Below are 8,609 nucleotides of genomic sequence, written 5' to 3' on the forward strand. Positions count from 1 at the left end.
AATAGTATACATAATAAAAACAAATAGAGTGAGGAACAAAAGTGGAAAGTGGGGGAAAAAATAAAATGGGACGCGATAGTACAAAAAAATTAACAAATAACATTTTTAAATGTTAAAAAAATCCTAATTTATTTATTTATTTATTTTTAAATAGAGGAACAAAACTGGAACGTGGGGGGGTGGGACGCGATAGTACAAAAAACTAAACAAATACAATTTTTAAAAAGTTAAAAAAAAAATCTTAATGGGATGTAAGAATAGTATAAAACTAATAGTAATAAAACAAAACAGGATTAAAAAAAAAGAGACATAGCATAAAAACCAGAACAAATAACGTTAAAACAAAATAGGTACAAACAAATCCTAATGGGATGCAAGAATAGTATACATTATAAAAACAAATAGAGTGAGGAACAAAAGTGGAATGTGGGAAAAATAAATAAAATGGGACGCTATAGTACACAAAAATTAACAAATACAATTTTTTAAATGTTAAAAAAAATCCTATTTTTTTTTTTTTTTTTAAATAGAGGAACAAAACTGGAACGTGGGGGGGATGGGACGCGATAGTACAAAAAACTAAACAAATACAATTTTTAAAAAGTTTAAAAAAAAAATCTTAATGGGATGTAAGAATAGTATAAAACTAATAGTAATAAAACAGGATTAAAAAAAAAGAGACATAGCATAAAAACCAAAACAAATAACGTTAAAACAAAATAGGTGCAAACAAATCCTAATGGGATGCAAGAATAGTATACATTATAAAAACAAATAGAGTGAGGAACAAAAGTGGAATGTGGGAAAAAAAAATAAAATGGGACGCGATAGTACAAAAAAATTAACAAATACAATTTTGTAAATGTTAAAAAAAAATCTTTTTTTTTTTTTTTTTTTTAAATAGAGGAACAAAACTGGAATGTGGGGGGGGGAGAAATGGGACACGATAGTACAAAAAACTAAACAAATACAATTTTTAAAAAGTAAAAAAAAAAAATCTTAATGCGATGTAAGAACAGTATAAAACTAATAGTAATACAACAAAACAGGATTAAAAAAAAAAAGAGACATAGCATAAAAAACAAAACAAATAGTAAAAAAAAAAGCAGCAAAAAATAAATTTTAACGGGATCTACAGTAAAAAGAGTAGAAAAAAAGAAAAAAAAATGCATGTAAAATGAAAGTGACATTTCTCTCAAGTGTTTCTCACATTGACAGCCCACTTCCACATTCAGTGAAGTCACATCCACAAAATGAAAATGTCTTTCTAAACCAAACAGCTAAATAATTGTATTTCTTTTTGACAGCATTAACCTCCCTTGTGACAGCATCATGACTTTTGTTGTAAACAACGCAGAGAAGTCACTTACTCCGTCGTCACACTGCTCTGATTGATCTTTCTTTCTTTGCCACATGAATCAAAGATGAAAAAAACATATCTGAAGAGAAAGAAAAAAAATGTCATGTTGACATTTAATTTTTGACCGAAGAAAGTCAGCCGGCTCATCTGAGAGCTTTCAGGCACCGGGAATGACCACTGGGATGTTAAAAGATGATAAATATCAATTAAATATTTTAAATAGTTTCTGGTGACGGCCATGGCCTCTTCCAGGACACACACTTACTAAATTTCATCATAAATGACAGCAATAACAATTCACACACATGATAAATACAGGAGTTTGTTGTCTACAATAAATAAGTATAAGCCATTTGTCAAGAACTGGATAACTAATGCAGTAGCACCCCCTGCTGGCCAACTGTATGACTGCATCAACAGTTAACTTGCTGAGGTTTTACTGCATTAATTATGGTTAGAGTTTATAATAAATTACAGTCAGAAAGATTTATTTATAACTGATTTTTCTCATAGTCAACCAAACTGCCTATTTTGTCGCGCTCCATGTTTGACATTATTTAAGCCTTAATCGTGTCCGGAAAATGACAGCTTGCCTTTTCTGTGGTATTAATGAGATTTTAAGGACTGTTGTTAGTCCCATGTTGATGTGATAAAACCTCTTTTTTGTTTGGAAGATACATACAATTGTAACTGTTATTTCTTCCTGCACATCAGAAATATTTACAAATTGTTTGGATGTATTAATTTATGTAAAATGTTCATTAAATGTCATATTGCCTGACAAAAAGTGATTCAACGTAATATTTTGATATTTACACATTGCATATTTTACTAAAATACACTTATAAGCATTACATATACATAAATCAATTGCCTACTGTACTGTTTACCTGTTGAAATACCCTTTACAAAGCTAAAAACTACCCAAACGACCATTTTGCTGCTGCAAAAAAATGATTTAAAGTAATATTTTGATATTGACACATCTCATCTCTGCATATTTTACTAGAATACCCTAATGAGCATTACATATATCAAAATCAAGTACCTACTGTACTGTTTACTTGTTGAAATACCCTTTTTAGAGCTAAATTCTACCCAAAGATCACTTTGCTGCTATATATATATATATATATATATATATGTATATATATATATATATATATACACACACACACACACACACACACATATCTATATATACATGTTTACACACACACATATATACAGTATACACATTTACACACATGTGTATATATGTGTGTATACATATGTATGTATGTATGTATACATATGTGTATATATGTATGTATGTATGTATGTATGTATACATATATATTATATATATATATATATGTGTGTGTATCTATGTATGTATGTATATATATGTGTATATAAGGTTCAAGGTTCAACTTATATATATATATATATATATATATATACATATATATATATATATATATATATATATATATATATATATATATATATATATATATATATATATATATATATATGTGTGTGTGTGTGTATATAAGGTTTAACTCTTATATATACAGTCAAGAAAATAAGTATTTGAACACCCTGCTATTTTGCAAGTTCTCCCACTTAGAAATTATGGAGGGGTCTGAAATTTTCACGGTAGGTGCATGTCCACTGTATGAGAGATAACCTAAAAAGAAAAATTCAGAAATCACAATCTATGATTTTTTTAACAATTTATTCGTGTGATACAGCTGAAAATAAGTATTTGAACACCTGTCTATCAGCTAGAATTCTGACCCTCAAAGACCTGTTAGTCCGCCTTTAAAAGTCCTCCTCCACTCCACTGTATTATCCTGAATCAGATGCTCCTGTGTGAGGTCGTTACCTGCATAAAGACACCTGTCCACCCCATACAATCAGTAAGACCCAAACATTCAGCATGGCTAAGAGCAAAGATCTGTCCAAAGACACCAGAGACAAAATTGTACAACTCCACAAGGATGGAAAGGGCTACGGAGAAAAAAGGTCCACTGTTGGAGCAATCATTAGAAAATGGAAGAAGCTAAACATGACGGTCAATCTCAATCGGAGTGGAGCCCCATGCAAGATATCGCCTCGTGGGGTCTCAATGATGCTAATAAAGGTGAGGAATCAGCCCAGGACTACACGGCAGGACTTGGTCAATGACCTGAAAAGAGCTGAGACCACTGTTTCCATGGTCACTGTTGGTAATACACTAAGACGTCATGCTTTGAAATCATGCATGGCACGGAAGGTTCCCCTGCTTGAACCAGCACATGTTAAGGCCTGTCTTAAGTTTGCCAATGACCATTTGGATGATCCAGAGGAGTCATGGGAGAACGTTTTGTGGACAGATGAGACCAAAATTGACCTTTTTGGTCATAATTCCACTATGCGTGTTTGGAGGAAGAAGAATGATGTGTACACATTCGGTGACAAGCACAGTCGCGCTGTTATCACGCGCAGCATACTCCGTGCGGTTACGGAAGCCCGATGGAGACAAAAAAGAGCGAAGTTGTACTTTTAAATGCAGACCAGCCAGCGACACCACGTGGCGCTTTGCGGTGGTTCCTCCTATTGCCTGGTGTCGTTACACCCATAGACATCTTATACGTAAACGCAGCATCGAGCGCTACTGCCTACTGGCGCTGACGAGACGCGGGGCCACCATCTTGGAGTGGTGATCCGCTCCACTCAGTGCAATTCATTTGGCAGGAGCCAGGGCCGGCCCGTGGCATAGGCCGTATAGGCAAATGCTAAGGGCGCCGTCCATCAGGGGGCGCCACGCCAGTGCCACAAATGTTGGAGAAAAAAAAAAAAAAAGTTGGTACTATTATTTCTAAATACAAAAAATAATCCCACGTTAATTAAAATGCAAAGTAAAGCCTATTTAATAGAAATATTATTTGTTACAACATTACGCCCCCCCTCCTCCCCCCGCACGGATCGCCCCCTCCCTTCCCGTATCATGACTCTTTTTGGACGTCACCACATCAAAAAATCAACACAAGATGTCAAAACGGCCAAAACTGTCAGGTGCCCAGGGAAGAAAAAAGAGAAAAGAAGAGGGGTAGAAACGAGAAAAGACAGAGGTAGCAGGTAGGTAACGTTAGCCTACATGAAATTATTTGTCTGTTACAGAATGTGATAGTAACCTGGCTTTTTAGCATTAAGCTAATGCTACATGATTCGGCAATTGCTAATCAATAAATAGCTAGTTCTGTTTTAACGTCGGGTTAATATTGTGGAGGGGGCTAAATTGTTATGGAAAATAATAATGTAACGTTAGGTAATTACAGTACTCCCACCTTACATTCCTCAGGGACATTTGTATTAGATATTTTAAGCAGGTGTTTTTTGTTTACGTTGTTATTGCCTTCTGGTTAGCTAACGTTTGCCCTGCAGGTAATAGTCACTTTTCCACCCCTTTATATATTAGGTATAGTTGTAAGTAAAAAAAAAGGCCAAAGACAAAGCTATTCGGGTTCTTGTGAGTATATACACTTCACTGCCGATGTGGGGGGGGGGGCGCCACCTAAAATCTTGCCTAGGGGGCCAGATTGGTTAGGGAGCAATGAACTGTCAGCGCATTTAATTAATTTTACCTCACTGAATACCACTGATTTTCACGTGGTTTTTTGTCATACGTATAGCTATGATAAAGGACACATGTTTTGGCGTGTTTTATTATTCATAGTTTGCTTAACAGTTATAGAATATTCTTATATGCTATAAATCAGTGGTCCCCAACCACCGGGCCGCGGCCCGGTACTGGTTCGTGGATCGATTGGTACCGGGCCGCACAAGAAATTAAAAAAATATATATATTTTTTAATTTTTATTAAATCAACATACAAAACACAAGATACACTTACAATTAGTGCACCAACCCAAAAAACCTCCCTCCCCCATTTATACTCATTCACACTCATTCGCACAAAAGGGTTGTTTCTTTCTGTTATTAATATTTCTGGTTCCTTCCTACACTATATACCAGAGGTGGGACCAAGTCATTGTTTTGCAAGTCACAAGTAAGTCTCAAGTCTTTGCCCTCAAGTCCGAGTCAAGTCCCGAGTCAAGACAGGCAAGCCCCGAGTCAAGTCCAAAGTCAAGACTGGAAAGTCTCAAGTCAAGTCCTAAGTCCTGCATTTTGAGTTTCGAGTCCTTTCAAGTCCTTTTAACCACAGACTAATATATTAACACAGATTGTGTATGCTTTTCAAACGCTGTATTTATTTATTAAAACAAGTGCATTTTAAATTAAAATTGTGCTGACATTGCACTTTATAATAGCACTATTAACCAGTCATTTTAAACATTAACTCATTCCTTTACAGAACAAACACATTGAAAAATAAAGTGCAAATGTACTTATTTGTACAAAAGTGTTAACATTGAAAAAACATGACATATACGTGAACATAACAAAAAAGTTGTACTTTTTATATGTCAGGGCCCTATGCTGCATTGCATTTGCAAAAGACCAAATTAGCCAAGAGTCTGTCAGTCATTTGTGCACGATGGGGGCGTAGTATGATGCCACCATGGCTGAAAACTCGCTCCACTGGAGCACTGGAGGCAGGCACTGCCAAGACTCTCATGGCCACTCGGAACAGTGAAGGAAGAGTCTTCATGTTCAATGCCCAGAACAAAAGGGGGGAGAGAGTTTGTTTGGGTTGGTGCACTACTTGTAAGTGTATATTGTGTTTTTTATGTTGATTTAATAAAAAAGAAAAAAAAAGAAAAAAAAGAAAAAAATGTTCTTGTGCGGCCCGATACCAATCGATCTACGGACCAGTACCGGGCCGCGGCCCGGTGGTTGGGGACCACTGAGGTAAACAACCAACAGTATGTCAGAAAGCTAGCTAAAACGGTACACATATTCATAATATAGTATACATTTTAACTGACCTTTATTTTACTATTTTTGTCTTTTTTTAGGTGGCTAAAATACGCGGTGCTGCTGACCGCCGTCTAACGTTACGTGTGATATAATGACTAACGTAACCCTGCTTAAAAAAAAATCACTGAACAAAAAAGTATGAATAAGGTAGTGAACTGCAACAGATTCCCGTGTTTGCAATAACGTTATAACGTTAGCAGTGAGTTTACAGCCTCACTGATTTAACTACACAGCAAATAAAAGTCACGTTACTTAGCCAATAAACGTTATCTTTCATTCAAAACTTACCGTTCTTTGTGCAACTTCAAATGCCGGACGAAGTTGGAAGTTGTTGCCTCTCCATCAGTAATTTTCGAACCGCATGTGTTGCATACTGCAAACCGTTTTGTGTTGACCACCTCGTAATTTTTATACCCAAACAAAATTATTTTAGGTATCATTTTTTGTTCACTGGCGTGTGGTTTGGACATGTCTTCTTCCTTGGTTGTCCTGCAATTTGCTTGGATGAATGCTGTGTGATGAAAACAAAGTAGATCTAATTTGATTGGCTGTTGTACTGAGAGCACACCAGCTGACACACGCAACGCTGATAGACAAGTACACAATGAAAAATACGGAGCGCTCCCGAATAACTTTTTCATCTTTGGGTTTTGGGGAAAGTAGCAAGTCATGTCAAGTCATGTCAATTCAAAAGGCTCAAGTCCAAGTGAAGTCACAAGTCATTGATGTTAAAGTCTAAGTCGAGTTGCAAGTCTTTTTACATTTTGTCAAGTCGAGTCTAAAGTCATCAAATTCATGACTCGAGTCCAAGTCATGTGACTCGAGTCCACACCTCTGCTTCACTGTACTAAAATACTGACTACCAAACTACAAGGTTTAGTGGTTTTAATAACCACCTTGCATAACAATGACCACAAATAATCCATAAATCAATAAAGTTCCTGTAATATCTCTTTTTTAAGTGATGACACACTCAAATGTGCTGTAGAGCAGAGTGATGAGGACAAAAGGAAATTCAAATACTTTGTTACTTTTGAGAAAATGTCACCACCACGTGGAATGTTTTAGTATTACATGCACCAACCTGTAATCTGTCTTGTGATGTGAAATGTTGTTTTAAAGAGATACCTTTTTATGAAACGTTTCTTACCTATTGGTACCTTAATGTGAAACCAAACCGGGGATGCATGGTAGAGATATTTATAAACAATCTTGCCTTCCAAACTTGCTCTAAACAAGCCATTTGAAATTTGCCAACATGTTTTCAAATATGTGACATTGTAATCGGAAACTAGACGGTAACTTACTTTTTTCTCCTCTTTCCTGTTGTGGGAAAGACTGGCTTGTACATATGCACATGCATCCTCCGCTGTTTCCAATTCTAATAAAGTAGCAGATAGTTCTAACATATCTGTCAGTAGACTGACTAAAAACTACATCATGGCTGGCGGGGAGCAGGGCCGGCCCGTGGCATAGGCCGTATAGGCAAATGCTAAGGGCGCCGTCCATCAGGGGGCGCCACGCCAGTGCCACAAATGTTGGAGAAAAGAAAAAAAAGTTGGTACGATTATTTCTAAATACAAAAAATAATCCCACGTTAATTAAAATGCAAAGTAAAGCCTATTTAATAGAAATATTATTTGTTACAACGGTGTGCCCCCTCCCTTCCCGTATCATGACTCTTTTTGGACGTCACCACATCAAAAAATCAACACAAGATGTCAAAACGGCCAAAACTGTCAGGTGCCCAGGGAAGAAAAAAAGAGAAAAGAAGAGGAGGAGAAACGAGAAAAGACAGAGGTAGCAGGTAGGTAACGTTAGCCTACATGAAATTATTTGTCTGTTACAGAATGTGATAGTAACCTGCCTTTTTAGCATTAAGCTAATGTTACATGATTCGGCAATTGCTAATCAATAAATAGCTAGTTCTGTTTTAACGTCGGGTTAATATTGTGGAGGGGGCTAAATTGTTATGGAAAATAATAATGTAACGTTAGGTAATTACAGTACTCCCACCTTACATTCCTCAGGGACATTTCTTTCTTTCTTTAGTTTATTTGGAACATGAACACACTTACATCGTAATACATCACACAATTTCATATCATTTCATTTTACATCATGCCCGAAAAGGAGTAGGAAGAAGCAAAGCTTATTTAATCCTACCCCTTTCCCACTTCAAAGCGTTTACAAATATATAGAATCATTTACTGACCTTTTTATATAATAAAATAACATCTATGAATTAGTATACAACAGTTTTGTAATATGTAATTAATTAATTAATTCAGTCATTATTAACATACTGAGATGAAGAATATCTTATTTTCAATAAGGTTG

The sequence above is a fragment of the Nerophis lumbriciformis genome, linkage group LG27 (assembly GCF_033978685.3).
Source record: "Nerophis lumbriciformis linkage group LG27, RoL_Nlum_v2.1, whole genome shotgun sequence".
Taxonomy (NCBI): domain Eukaryota; kingdom Metazoa; phylum Chordata; class Actinopteri; order Syngnathiformes; family Syngnathidae; genus Nerophis; species Nerophis lumbriciformis.